This window comes from Talpa europaea, assembly GCF_964194135.1.
Source record: "Talpa europaea genome assembly, chromosome: 5".
Classification (NCBI taxonomy): domain Eukaryota; kingdom Metazoa; phylum Chordata; class Mammalia; order Eulipotyphla; family Talpidae; genus Talpa; species Talpa europaea.
In genome coordinates this window covers 39,140,895-39,155,069 of record NC_140071.1, presented here as the reverse complement: position 1 = coordinate 39,155,069, position 14,175 = coordinate 39,140,895, and positions in this window count along the sequence as shown.

Here is a 14,175-nt window from a genome sequence, read left to right as displayed (position 1 = left end):
CTCTCCTCGCCACCTATGTACTCCTTTTTCTGCCTGTCTCCACTACCCCCCAAGCGCTCCCCCCACCCCGCACCCACTTTACTCCGAGCCGACGGTGCTGAGGGGGCGGGGGCTTCCTCCCGGGAGTGTTTCTAGAGCTCCGAGGCAGCTAGTAGGGGGTGAGTGCGCCACGTGCGTGCGCCACGGGCTAGCAGGAGGCGGGCAAAGGCCTTCTTTGGGGGCCTCCAGGCCTGGGTGCGCGGAGGAGGGGCCTAACAGTCTGAGCACGGGGCGGGAGGGGATGTTCCAGGTCTAGAAGGGGAATGTCACGGTTTGGGGGAAAACGGCCGCGGTTTGGCTGAGAGGCCGCAACGTGGCCTCTGGGGGATGGAGCAGGGCGCAACGGCAAAGGGTGGGCTTTGGAAACGGGCGGTTGGCGGCGCCAGGGGAGTTGCCCCGCTGGCCGGGTGTGGGGATCTTGGGGATATTTCCCTTAGGTTGGCGAAAGACAACCCCAGAAAAGCTGGGGATGAGATCCGAGTCACGCACAGTGCACAAAGCGCTGGCACACGGTGCGCGTCCAGTGGCGCAGGCTGCCAGGGTTGCTCTGAGCATTTTTGCCAGCCTCGGAGAGCGAGCGTAGGTCACGCTGGTCCAGCCGCCGCCCCTGTCTAGAGCCTACTGGCCTGTATTTTTCACCTGACAGACCTAAGGGAGAGGACGGGGTCCCGAAATGGATTTTATAGCTCAAGCGCGCAGATCTACCGAATTATTTTCAAAAGTAAAAGCCAACCACTGGCTTTAGTACTTAAGCTGCCTCGGTGGATTTGTGCGCGTTTTAGCAAGTAAAGGCCACAAAACTCCAAGGAGAAATGGAATACTAAGCAGAGAACAGACATCCAAAAAACTTCCTTTCTACGTTCACCTCCTTTAATTTGTTAGCTCGCAAAAGCAGTGCAGAGATCTCTTGCAAAAATGCCGTCACGAGATGCAAATGCCTGTGCTGTTGTTTGATCTGTCTGTGGCGCTGTACCAAGGGCACAGTGCCTGGTGGAAAGAGCGGTGCTTCAAAGACATTGTGGAGTACTTGGCTGAATAAAACAAAGGTGTAAAATGTTTCTCTTGTCATGTTTTCGAGGTACGCAGTTAGTAATGTGGTAGTGAAGCCGCATATGTCTTTTTTTTTTTAAGTTAATTAAAGTTAAAGAAAATTTAAACATTAGTTCCTCAGACTAGCCACATTCCAGGTACTCGGTAGCCACCAGCGGCTGGTGTCTACCTGATCTGACAGGGAGATGCTGAACGTTGGCTTCCTTACCCAGAGTTCTATTGAAAAGTGCAGCTCTAGAGTTATAAATGAACACTAGTTAAAAAGAAAGAAAACCTGCTTTATGATTGATATAGGATTGATTTTAGGATCTCTTGGCACTGGCATTTTTTGGTAGCCCTTGTGAAAAGCTTTAAAGTCAGAATTTTAGTATCTGCCTGCTGAAAAAGGTCTTGCAGAAAACTTAGGACAAGCGCCTAATCTTTCAAAGGGAAGGAAAGGCTCAGAAAAGTTAGGACTATCTCTCATCCCCCCACCCCTCAAGTCTTGCCATAAATCTGGAAAGATAGGGTCTATATAGAACTTGTGCCAGATTTGAGCACCTTGTCTGGCATCACCTACGCAAATTAACTCTACAAAAAGATGACCTGCCAGATTTTAGACAGCAGTACACTTTTGCCGGAGGAAATACTTCTAAACGTTCCTCCAGGAAATTCTATTCAGTAAAGAGTAAGGTATATGGGGGAATAATACAAACCCCAAAGTAAAAACATATTAGTAGTGCATATATATAATATATATATAGTATCTTTTAAAAGAGACTAATTGGTACTTATTTATGCTTATAAAATTCAGAGGAAATGAGATTATCCTCTTAAAGTAAAGCTAAAAAGCACTTTTTAGGTATGGAGCAAAAGGGTTATTAAAATATGTAAGTGTTGCTAGTGAAGCATAATCTTTTTTAAATTGGATAAAGATATTCTCAGATACACTGAATATACCTTAGACTGATATCAGAAATGTCAAAAACCTGAACAGAACTTAATTACAAATTATACTGTTTGAGACATACAAGGCAACAGAACACATCATAAAGATTTAAAGGCAAAGCATAAACTTTCTAATTTTGATACCTTTTCCTCTGGTCATGATTATCCCTTATATTGCTTACTATTTGGGGGAGTGAAATGTTAGTATGAATTCTGGTCATTAATGGTAATTAACTTTTAACTTAACCCTTAATGAAAGACCTCTAAGTGTTCAGGTAAAAGTACTCATGAATGATAATTCTAAAACAATACAACAAAGTGTTTTTAAAAAGTATGGACTTCTGAACTGATCCATATTTGATTGTTTTTATTTCTTTTATTAATTTATCATTTACATGTGGTTCATGGTAGAAAGAGTTCTTCCCATTCTCTCTGAAATTTAATAACCTAAAAGGAAAACTTCCAGTTCTTCAAATGCCTGCAGACATGCTTCAAGCCCTCAACCTCTCTATAACTGACTACTTACTGAAAAGGCTCGTCTGACTTGGAAGAGGTTAGGTGACCAAATGCTGGCTGGCCCTTTTATCTGGTAACTATATGATCACTTAAGTTATTGAACATCTCATGCCTCAGTTTCCTCATCTTTAAATGTGGAACATGATGTGCTAACCTTCAAACTTTGCTCTCAGAATTAAATGAGCTACCCAGTATATAGTATAGAGCTGGAAAAGTGGTAAATTACAGTGAAAATTAGCCATTCTTAGTCTCAGACAAAAATTCCTTTTATACAATTTATTTCTATATTTACTCATACTAGGATTTTCACAGCTGGAAAAGTAGACGTAGGTAGTCAGAGAAGTGGGAATTATTTCAGGATGAGAACTGTTCTTGAGTTTTGAGTTTGACCTTTAAAAAGTACAGATCTTTTCAATTCTAAAATTTCCCAGCTTAAGGGTTTACCTTGTTTTCTGTTCATAGATCACATGTATGGTATCCCTAGGATACTTTCAGGTTTCCTTTGTCTTTTTTTCCACCTCACCCCCCCCCCCCGCCCTTTTTTTCCCCCAGAAATGCTTCCTTATACTATCTGCTTAGTTGTGAAAAAGCCTTGGAAACCAACCCCAAGTTCATCCTTTTTTCACCCTGGTTGACCCTTGGCATGCTCTTGTCAGCCAAGAAGACATGGATAACTTCAGTCTCCTGCTAGTTGAATTCTTTAGAGCAGAGCCTGCTCAGATTATCTCCTGATGTCATTTCTAAATGCCTGATGGCTGCGGAGTGGGCAGAGGTCTGTTGTGAAGGGGGAGCCTGTGGACCATTCTAGTCTAGACATGGTCCTGTGTTGAACAAGTACTCAGCATTACAAGCTAAATCTAGAGGACTATTTGCCATTTCTTGAAAAATAAAAGCCATAGACATCTTCATTTTGTGTTTGGTTTTAATAAAACCAAATATTAAAAATATTAAAAATATTCCACATGCATGGAATATTTATGAATCCTATGGATTTCACAATTGATATAGCATATATTATAGAAAAGAGACAGATTCAGAGAATACACAATTTATACTGATACTCTTGATAACTCTCCTTCTTAAGAATGTCAAGTTAAGACAAAGGAGTCTAGAAGAGAGAAAATAAAGTGATTACAATGTAAATATACCTTGTTTTCTCTATTTTTTCCTAGGTAAATTCCCAAATAGAAGAGAACTAACAAAAATATTTCTAAAATATTTTACTTTTAACCTAAAATTTTAAGCCAATAAAGAAAATATAATTTTTTTTCTAAAAGGCAGCATCAAGCATACATTTATATGATTTCAATGTAACTAGATTTAAAAGGAGGCAAATAATTATATCTATATTCTGATTCACTGTCAAGAGCAAAAATTAATTTTTATTATTTAGGATGAAGTCATTATAAGTCATTTTGGAATATGGGGAGGAATAAAAGTAAAAGGCAATAAAACTTTAAAATTTAAGTCTGTGATTAAAATCAATTTATCACCAGTGTATTATAATTCATTGAGTCAGAGATCTAAACTAGCAGGCCTGATTTCCTACAGATTTTTTAAAACTAAATTTATAGTTAAATATATTTATGTCAGTAATATTAATATTTATAATATAACAATATTTGCCCAGAGCAAAAGTAGTGCTATCTTATTCGAATGTGAGTTGAAAAAAGTAAATTCAAAGTGCTAACATTTAACGATCACTTATCATTTGTCAGAATTGTAGTAGTAGCTTTCATTTATTTAATTATATTGTATTAGCTTGTTATAAACTTTACTTCTTTTTATCCAAACAACAATCTTCAGACAGGTACTACTGTTACTGTTCCCCATTTTCACAGATTTTAAAATCTGTAAAGAGAGGTGACATTACCTGCTCAGGGTTATATAGGTTGTGAGTGCCAAAGAACATGAAACGAGGTTTATTTATTTGCAATTTATGTCCTTAGCTACAATGCTGTTCTGTTTCCAATACATACACCTTGTAGTCACATCTAAGGAATATGGAATCAGATGATATGATTGATATCTTCTCCCCACCAGAAAACATTTCAGAAATACATGTTTAAAGGTGTGCTATCCTCTAAGTACACATACTTCAAGAGGCTCATTGCTGATTTCAGTAATATTGTCTTTGCATAAATCTCTATAGAAATCTTAGGAATTTGCTATGCAGTTTTCAGAACAGTCTGATTGTCCTTAATGCAAATCATTAGCATTAAGGATGAACTTGCTTCCCAAAGTAAATGTAAATGTAATGTACAAGGTTCTTGATGAAACTGTAATGAGATTATAAGCAACAAATTATTGATATCTGGCTTCTAAATTGACACTAATCACAGATACAAAAGAAAAATTTCAAGGGTATCCCTGATGTGAATGTGCAGCCTTGAGGGAGACATTTTAGTGTAGTAGCACTCACAAAAGTTCTGAATTTTTTTTTTAAAGACAGCTTTACTAATTAGTAGTTACACATTATGTATGAATAGGAATGTCATTTCAAAGAATGTACAACAGGCAGGAAAGGGGTAAATGGGAGACCCTGGATTACAATCCAGATTCAGACACATAATAACTATTTGACTTTAATTTTCTAAATGCTCTTATTGTAAATTGTGGAAAGAAATGTACCTACTTATGATGACCATTTTGTTGAGAAGAGAGTATAAAACTGTACTTCCATATACCCTTTTAGTGCTTGGTGTTTAAACAAGCTTAGCTTAATAAATTTCAGCTATCCTTATATTATTTTACTTTCAAGGACAATCCCAGATTCCTGAAAAACATCTCATAATAATATTTTAGGAGATATGTTCTATCAGGTTCCATGCTTCAAAGCCATTTTTATTGCATAATAGAGCATTTTGTATTTGAAATTAATATAAAGTATTAGTGATCCTTTGTTGGTTAAACCAATATATATTATACCAAGAAGTTACCTTTTTGACATTGCCAATTTATTATTAGTGTTCATATACAGGTGTCCCCTGCTTTTTGAAAGTTTCTCATGCCACTTTCCTTTATGAAAGACCTGCACTTGTACCTGTCGTCGTGAACCAAAAGAAATTTGGAAAGCGTTTTCAAATTCAACAAAAGGTGAAAATGGAAATAGTGTTCAGCATTTGTTTTGTGGTAGTCCATTCTAGAGGCAGATGGAAACTGGATCAGTGAGGTCGTACCTTCAAGTTCCTTCCCTGGGAACTATTTTATAAAGCCAGTGTAGATATCATTTCATTCCTACTTTTACTATATGTTAGTGTGATTTTAGGTTTTATGTGTTATTTTGAAGGTTATTTTTGGGTCCAGGAGTGCTCAAAATTTTTTCCATGTAAATTAATAGCATTTGCTTCTTTACTTTTTGCCCCTTCTTTACTTTGTGCTCACAAAAGTTCATAGGAATGTTCTACTTTGGAAGGGGCACTGGGGATGGTGGTAGAAACTGTAATATTCTTTTCAAAGACACTTTTTCTACATTCATACACAATTTTTTTGACCTATGAAAATAAGTATATATCTATTTGCTCAGAGTAAGTCTCCAAGATTTTATTTTTTAGTTATATCAGACAAGTTCTAAATTGCTTATTGATTACATAATCTTACACTTAAATTTAAGGAACCTCAGCATAACCATATAGAATTAGTGTGGCTTCCTATTAAGTCTGAGGTTTTAAATTCTTTTCAATCAATATTATCTGTGTGGTATAGGTAAAATTGTGAGGTTGCTGAGGCTGGCATCTCTATCACCTCCTTCCCTACACTCACCTTCAACATGTCCTTCTTTCACTCTGGCACAAGCCACTCACCCAGCTGCAATTTTAAAAATCAATAGTAGCGCTTTATTGAGTGCCTCTGTCTCCTCCTGGTCTTTCACTGATGTGACCTACAAGGTCCTTTCATGCCTCAGCAGCCTCTTTATGTCCAGAAGTCTCTCGACTATGTTCTATCAGGCCATCTGGCCACTCCACCAGCGTACTCCAAGACACAGTATCAACGTGTTACTTCTTTAAATGAACTTCTTTTCTAAAGTTTTCTGAAAGAAGTTCATAATCCAAAGTACGATATGAAATTACACAAATTTCACAAATTCCCTGCTGTACTGGTCAAGGAGAAACACGCCAGCATGTCTCTGGTCTCTGGCCATCCACTGCCACTTCATTGGCTGACATATCAAGGTAAGCCCTGATTCAAGTCAATGGGAAACCTGGCTCGTCCAGAAGAAATTTGACTGTTTTTGAAAAGTTCAGGATTGGAAGAAGATTCTGTATGAGTCAAATATTGTGATGCTCCTTGAAAATTGTGTACTTACCATTTTAAAAACTATTTGTAGTACATGTTAGTGCCTGTAATCTGAGTCCTTTTTTTCGAGTTCCTCTTTGCATGGGAGCACATAGTTGGCCTGTCTTTTGTACTATAGCGACCAGTTATCCACCGGACTCACCCTGTCTGTACACCTGTCTGCCTCCCCCAAATCATCAGAGATGTGATTAGTGATTTTTTCTCCAGAAACATCTTGAAGAGTATGTAAGAACTGTGTGATGACAATATTTGTCGCTTCCTCCACAAGGGTAAGAATTTGGAAGGGTTGTCAGTGGCTGAAGGTCGGAGGGCAAGATGCCTTCTACCAACTCTCTCCCCTACGAAATCACTGATAAAGCAACTTATGTTCAAAGATGGGCACATGAATCTTGCCTAACATTGTATTATACCTGTAAATATGGAATACCCATATCAAATAGAATTCATTTTATATTAAAATTATTCACACTGAAGCAATTCAGAAATGGGGAAATAATCTAAATAGAAGAGTTTGAACAGTAAAGATGTTAGGGGGAAAAGGATGTCCCAAAGCTATTTCCATATAGGCTTTGTGGACTCCACCCCCACCCCAGGTCAAAGCCAAAGACACTGGGAACTCCAAATCCCATCACCACCAAAGGGAAGGTGGCTGGGACCTGAGGGTGGGGTTAAGCAGCCAGGTGGATAGAAAAGGCAGACACGTGGGCTTTGGGCGACCCATTTTTGGGCTCTCCACCAGCTCGCAGTGTCCGGCCAACTCTGAGAGTGCCTTTGGGTTTCCAGGTCGTCGGATTGGGTAGGGCGCATTAAAGACTTTGTTTCCCTATTTTTCTCCCTGAGTTGTACATTTTCCTTATTTCCTTTCCTCTTGTAAATAAACCTTTTATTAACCTTTTTGTGTGTGTCTGTAGTAGAGTATTCATAAGTCCCTTTAAAGCGCGCGGGTGAGGACCACAGCCAGGAACCCGTTTAATATCGGGGTTGCTCGATAACAGCTTGGCGCCCAACATGCTTTGCAAGTTTCACCCGTGGTTGACCAACCCAAAGTAATTTTTCTTGCGTTGGTCACCATAACAAAGAGGGGCGAGTCAGAAACAATGCAGTTTCTTGTTCCATTTGACCCTTTAGTGATAATGAAACAGCCAGTTGAAAGGTTTACTTCATCTTTTCCATTTCCTTCCTTTTTTCCATTTTTTTCCTCTCCTAGCTTTCCTTCCATCTTTTGTCATTTCTGCTCCATCTCTTGAAATTCATTTATGAATTTTTTATTTTCAATTCTAAGCCCAGTAAGCCACGTGCATGTGAGTGTGTACACACAGGCACACAACTGGTTATTAGCAAGATTTTTAAAAATTGCTTTGGAAAGTTACATTTTCTGTTTCAGACTCATAGGATATCATTAATCTTTTCTATTGATCTGATTCACATCAAAATAAACTACTGTTAACATCAGAGCTTATTAACAAGCCATTGTGATATATGTTATAGACATTAGGGTCATAAACGTTTCTGTGATTATTTTTGTTATTAATTACCATAATTGCTCTTTGATTATAATGCTGTTTAGCTTACAACAAATAAAGCATGTGCTTGTACTGTTTCTCCAGTATGTAGGAAGGATTTATGTTCATCCATCCACATTCTTCCCTCACCCAAATGTAGCTGTGAGATGGTTGTCTGTAAAGTCTATGGCCACAAAATAACTCAAACACTTGAGGATAAAGCCTGTGGTTTCCTTACATTATTACTAGCTTGTCACCTTTTACATTTCCTAAGTCAGAGATGATTAACTGAATATTCTAAAATTGAATGTATGTGCATATATACTTCTCATAATAAGCATTTTTTATGACATTCCTGAAAAGTCTGTTCCAGTTCTTTTTCATATATAAAATTATTATTTAGCGCCTTAAACTCGAGTAGAACTTGAAAATAATTTTTGACTAGTCAGTAGCATTGGATGAAACTTATCACTTACCAACACAAAAATAATGAAAATAAATGAACTACTTAAACACAATTGTATAAGATGATAATTAAAAATGGGCAAATAATGTCTGTGGTTGTATCCATATGCTTCCTTTGTTCTCTCCGGATTTAGGATCACTAAGCGCTCACTAAGTGCTCATTTTCTTGCTACTGTAGAATGAGAGAACCAACACACTTGAAAAAGAGAAGGCTCTTAAGAGGAGGTGAACAGCATAGAGCAGAAAACAGTTCATCAGGTTATCTCAGAATCACCCAGGTTCCTGAACCCAACCTTAGGCCCACTGAGCTACATCCTCAGGAATTTGCATTTTAATTGTTAGTAGCTCTTCCAGTATTTCTTTTTCCCTATTGTTGCAAACCACAGCCTTAGGTAAGGGTAAGAATAAGATCTACAAAATCTTTTAACCTTATCTTTCTCCCTTATTCATTCCTGTTCTCTTGACTAATCTTAACAAGCTGGAACCTTTCAATTAGTGGATACCTTTCAAAACAGTAAGAATGAGAGATTAACAATGATGTAATTTAAATTTAAAAATTAAGAAAAATTAAAAAATTAAAAAAGAAACAAGTAAGAATATTTCCATTGCCTGATTTGGTTTAAAGTGTTAACAAACAGGGCTTCCCCTGGTGGCGCAGACTAATGAGCACAGTGCTGTGAAGCTGTCCACAGCCTCTGCAGTGCCGGTTTGATCCCAACCTGCAGGCGAGGGTCCCACATGGCATGGCAGACCTCTCCTGTCGTGCCCACTGCTCCCCTCAGCAGTGTATTTCAGTCAGTCTGCCTGTTCTCTTCCCCGCTCTGTCTCTGGTGAATCCTCTCACCCTCCCGCGAATCTGGCCTCTACCCTGGTTCGTGTGTAAATAAATAAATAAATAAATAAAAATCTGGAAAAAAAAAAAAGAAGAAAAAAAAATATGATAACAAACAACAAAGACACCACCAATATTCTTGCCTATCGTCATTTGAGAACTGTTCAAGCTATATGGTAACCTAATTCAAATTTCTATACAATTCTTCACCTGTACTCATCTAAAAGGTAATGCTTATAGTTTTTCGGATGGGATATGTTTTTTGCATCCTAATATCGCAACAAAACCTGTAAAATGGGTTTCAGATGCTGGAACTCTGTTGTGACTAACTGACCCACAGACACAGCTGTGCTTCAGTGACTGCCAGCAACTTGTGGGCCTAGTTTCTAGCAACTAGCACTGGCACTATTCATGATCACTTGAGAAATGCAGCTTCTTACTGCATCAATTTTCAATCGATATAAATGCTCCTTATGACATTGGTAATTACCTCTGTCTGCCTGCCGAGCAATCATAAGGGGGGGCCCTTCACAACATTATCATTCCAGGTAACACAATGATCCTTATTCCCAGTCCTTTCACCTCCCTCCATACCCAGCTGCTGCCATTAACCTCTCTTAAATCCACATATTTTTAATGTTTTTGATTAGGGGTGCTCTGGTGTGCCTATTTTCTGCTCCATTGTTTTTTTCTGATATGAACCAGCATGTTTGCATGTTGACATAGAGAAGTATCTGGTGAATACTTTTTTCCCTTTAATTTTTTTCACCCATTCTATAAAAGAAACCATTTTAAATGATTTATTTCAACTTAGCCTTATAGTACATATGGAAAAGTTCAAGGCTACATGTGATACTGTACTTTGGGAAGTGAGATCTTTCATGTTTTCTTACCAAGATAGCCAGTTGGGAAAAATATGACCAGTTAGTCAGCAGGGGATCCCAAAGTGATTTTGGCTTACCCCCTGATTTCCCTGGCTAGAATTTTGTGTCAGTTTTGATTATCTGGAATGCTTATATGGTGGACTTTGTATAACAATAAGGACTGGGCACGGCATGCCAGCAATATGGTCCAGTACTCCTCTGGGAATTCACAGGAGGCAGGGGGAACACCTATTTGAAAAACCAAACTTTCTTTCCTATGATTTAAACAGTCCAGCAGAGACTCAGCCTCACAGGGGTTACATGACTTGTTTCTAGTCACAAAATGACTAAGCACTGAAACAGAGACTATCATTCAGAGCTTCCCACTTCTGCTTGGGTGCTCAGCTCTCTTCTGCTTTAAAGAGAAAACACTTATAACCCTTCAAAACCAGATAAAGCACAAGTCACTTTTATTTGCTAAAACTTGCAAAGCAGGGAGATGATTGGATTTATTTGAAAGTCTTGTGATTTTGCATATTTACTTTGACACCCCTGTCTTTTACAATTGTTAAAATGGATATTATTTACTGATTATTTTGCTTGCAATTGATTTGCATAGTTATTGCATATTGTTAAATGGTTTGCTGATTAATGACTAATGTTGATTTGAACTAAATGTAATGGAATAAGGAAATACATTTGTAAATTTAGATATATAATTTAGTAGCTGAATGGTGTCTTTGAACTGTTGGATATTATTTTAGGCCAATCCCTTGCAAGGAAACCTTGTCTGCAATTTCCTACATATCTTATACTAATATATTAGGCCTCCCATTTCTTTTTTTTTCCTTTCTCCCCGTGCATTTCTTTTTTATTTCTATGTTTAGGTTTAAAGCAAATGGTTCTACAGGCAAATAATGCTTCAAAATCCAGAGTTGAGATAAATTATTTTAAATTCTAGATTGGGTAGATTTCACCAAAAAAATTATTTTTCTGCAGGCCCAGATAAGAGTTTAGTATTTAGTGTCTCATTTGAATATGTTTTAATGACTCTGACTGAATCAGTATGTTATATAGCAGTATCAACAAATTGCATAGCAATATGAAGTATTGATATAAATAATTATTTGAATAGATATCAGATACTTATATTTATATAGGATTAAGTCATAGAATTTCCCAGCTTTAGGAAACATTCACTGATAAGGCCTCTAGGATCCAGAGAGGTTTGGTAATTTATACAAACATGTACATACACATAAGCTAGTTAGTTGTTGAGCCAGTCATATGAACTATATTAATATGTTTAGGACCCGTGTTATATATAGGTTTATGCTTTGATATATTCAGTATTTTTAATTATTCCCTAATATTAAAAAAGAAAATCTAAACTTTTGATTTTTACATTTAGCTTCAAAATATGTAATTGGTATTGATGACTGTGTATTTCTGCTGTTATATGCATCATTAAGTTTTTCAGGTTTAAGTCACTTTAAATGGTAAAGAAAACTTAAAAAATAATTTACACCACAGTTTTAAAAGTGTGTTTACATTCTTCTTTTAAAGCTACTTTTAAATATGCTCTGATTAATATGTGTATTACTCCAAGTAAGGTGTTAAGTTTGGTGACTGAAAGCAATTCTCCAAAGGAATGTAGCTCACATGAATGTTCCATGTGCTTTTTTTAAAAAAAAAAAACTTGTATTTGATAGTCCGCTTGTTTAAAATAACAGAAAAGCTATCACTGGATATGAAGTTGAAAGATGGACCCAAGTCTTAATCTACATTCTCATGTTAGTAACCTTGAATGAGTTTCATTTTTGTGCTTCCATTTTATTTTCTTTAAAATGAGTGGTTGAAACTTCAAAGACTCCTTCCCACAACTCAAAGATTTCATAAGCTCAAAAGAATTGATTGAAAGAAATTTGTGAACTTCATTGCCTCACTGCCAAGTATTCTCATGGACACCTCTTGTTAGGTACATCTGAAGTTCTTTTAGGAAATTTACTCCTTACGTCTATGAGATATGGACTTCAAGAGATTTGAGATAATCAAGAAAAAAAAGGGGAAATAAATTAATCACAAAGAAGGATGGTAGATGGTTGAAATGATTCCCCATTTACTTCCTTATATCTATGGTCTAGTTATTCCTATTTGAAAAGCTCTTGGCACCAGGTATTATCAGCAGGGATGAGTAATACGCAATTTTTATCTTTATTGGGTTACATTTGGCCCACAGACAGTTGACAGCTGTCAGTCAGGTGACAGGTCAATGAGGAGATATATGTAAAGCTGCCAAAATATTTTTGTTTCTTTAAATACTTACAAGTAAATCATTTTAGCTGGAGACTTTGTTGTCCTGAAATTAAATAAATTGATATTCATAATATAATTTATTGAATTAGTTGCCAGGAGAATCAAGTTTTTCCTGATTAATATATAATGTAAACAAAATATTTTTCATGTCTTTGTGAAATAGGATAATTTTTATCCAGTATAAATAAGCTGTCCTCAAGATTTATGAAGATATATTAAAAAGCATATATTTTAAAACTAATGTTTTTGGGCACATATAAACCATTGCAACTTTAAGCCAGTTTCTAAGTCTTATCAAAAGGAAACTTTTCCAAACACTGAGGGCACTGGCATAGGTAATTTCATGACATGAAAGTTAGAGGTTTATTAGAAAGGATAAATATGTTGCTGCATATCAAACTAGTAATTAAAGTTTCTTCTAAAAATTAAAAGAAAAATATCACAATATTTTAGATTAAGTCCACAATTCAGGTAATGACTAAAACTGTAAATTTTAGTTATTTAGAAATATTTAGGCCATACTTACATTGCTTCTAATAGGTTCAATTATACTTAATAATACACAAGAACAATAAAAAGCAGTTTGGGAGAAACTTTCGCATTACTTATTTTGAGTGTTAGTGACAAACAGTATAATAATTATTGCCAATAGTCATACACATAAAAACTTAACAAATATAATATTGAAGTTGAGTTTAGAGTGTGTATGTTCAGCTTTATGGTACTGAGTCATCATCTTTAAAAGTAAGTGTTCTGACTGTTCAAGAATATAGTATTTAACCAACCAAATAAATTTAAAATATTGTCAAATGCATGGACTACATACTCATTGCTTAAGAGACTAAGGAAGTTACTTAAAGGATTTTTAGTGGCTACTCTTACCTACTTGCCAGGGTCAACATAATAAAGTATGACAAAATAGCATATGAAAATAGTTGTATGAATCATAATAGATTCCTTTAAAAAATAAAATTTGCTTTATTTAAGTCATGTAATAATTTATAATGAAAATCAGTCTGGGGTTTAAGTTTAAAAAATGTGGGTTCATTAAAATATTGATAAGATTATGTTTTAAAAATGCTAAACACTTTTGTTGGGTGGACAATTTCTGGTAATACTTTAAGTCATAAATATTTCATAATTCTAAAAATAATTAAATCAGTCTAAAAGAATATGATAATTTTACATATGTGGCATATCTGTGTCATCATTCATTTGAAAGTTGTTTTTTATATAGTGGTTTTTAAAGAAGAGTCAGATCTTATTTTTTCCCTCTATATGACTATGTATTAAGTATGTAGATTGAAAATTATTTATGGGATCATCAGAATAAAACAATTGCCTCATAGAATTAGTAATTTATATTGGT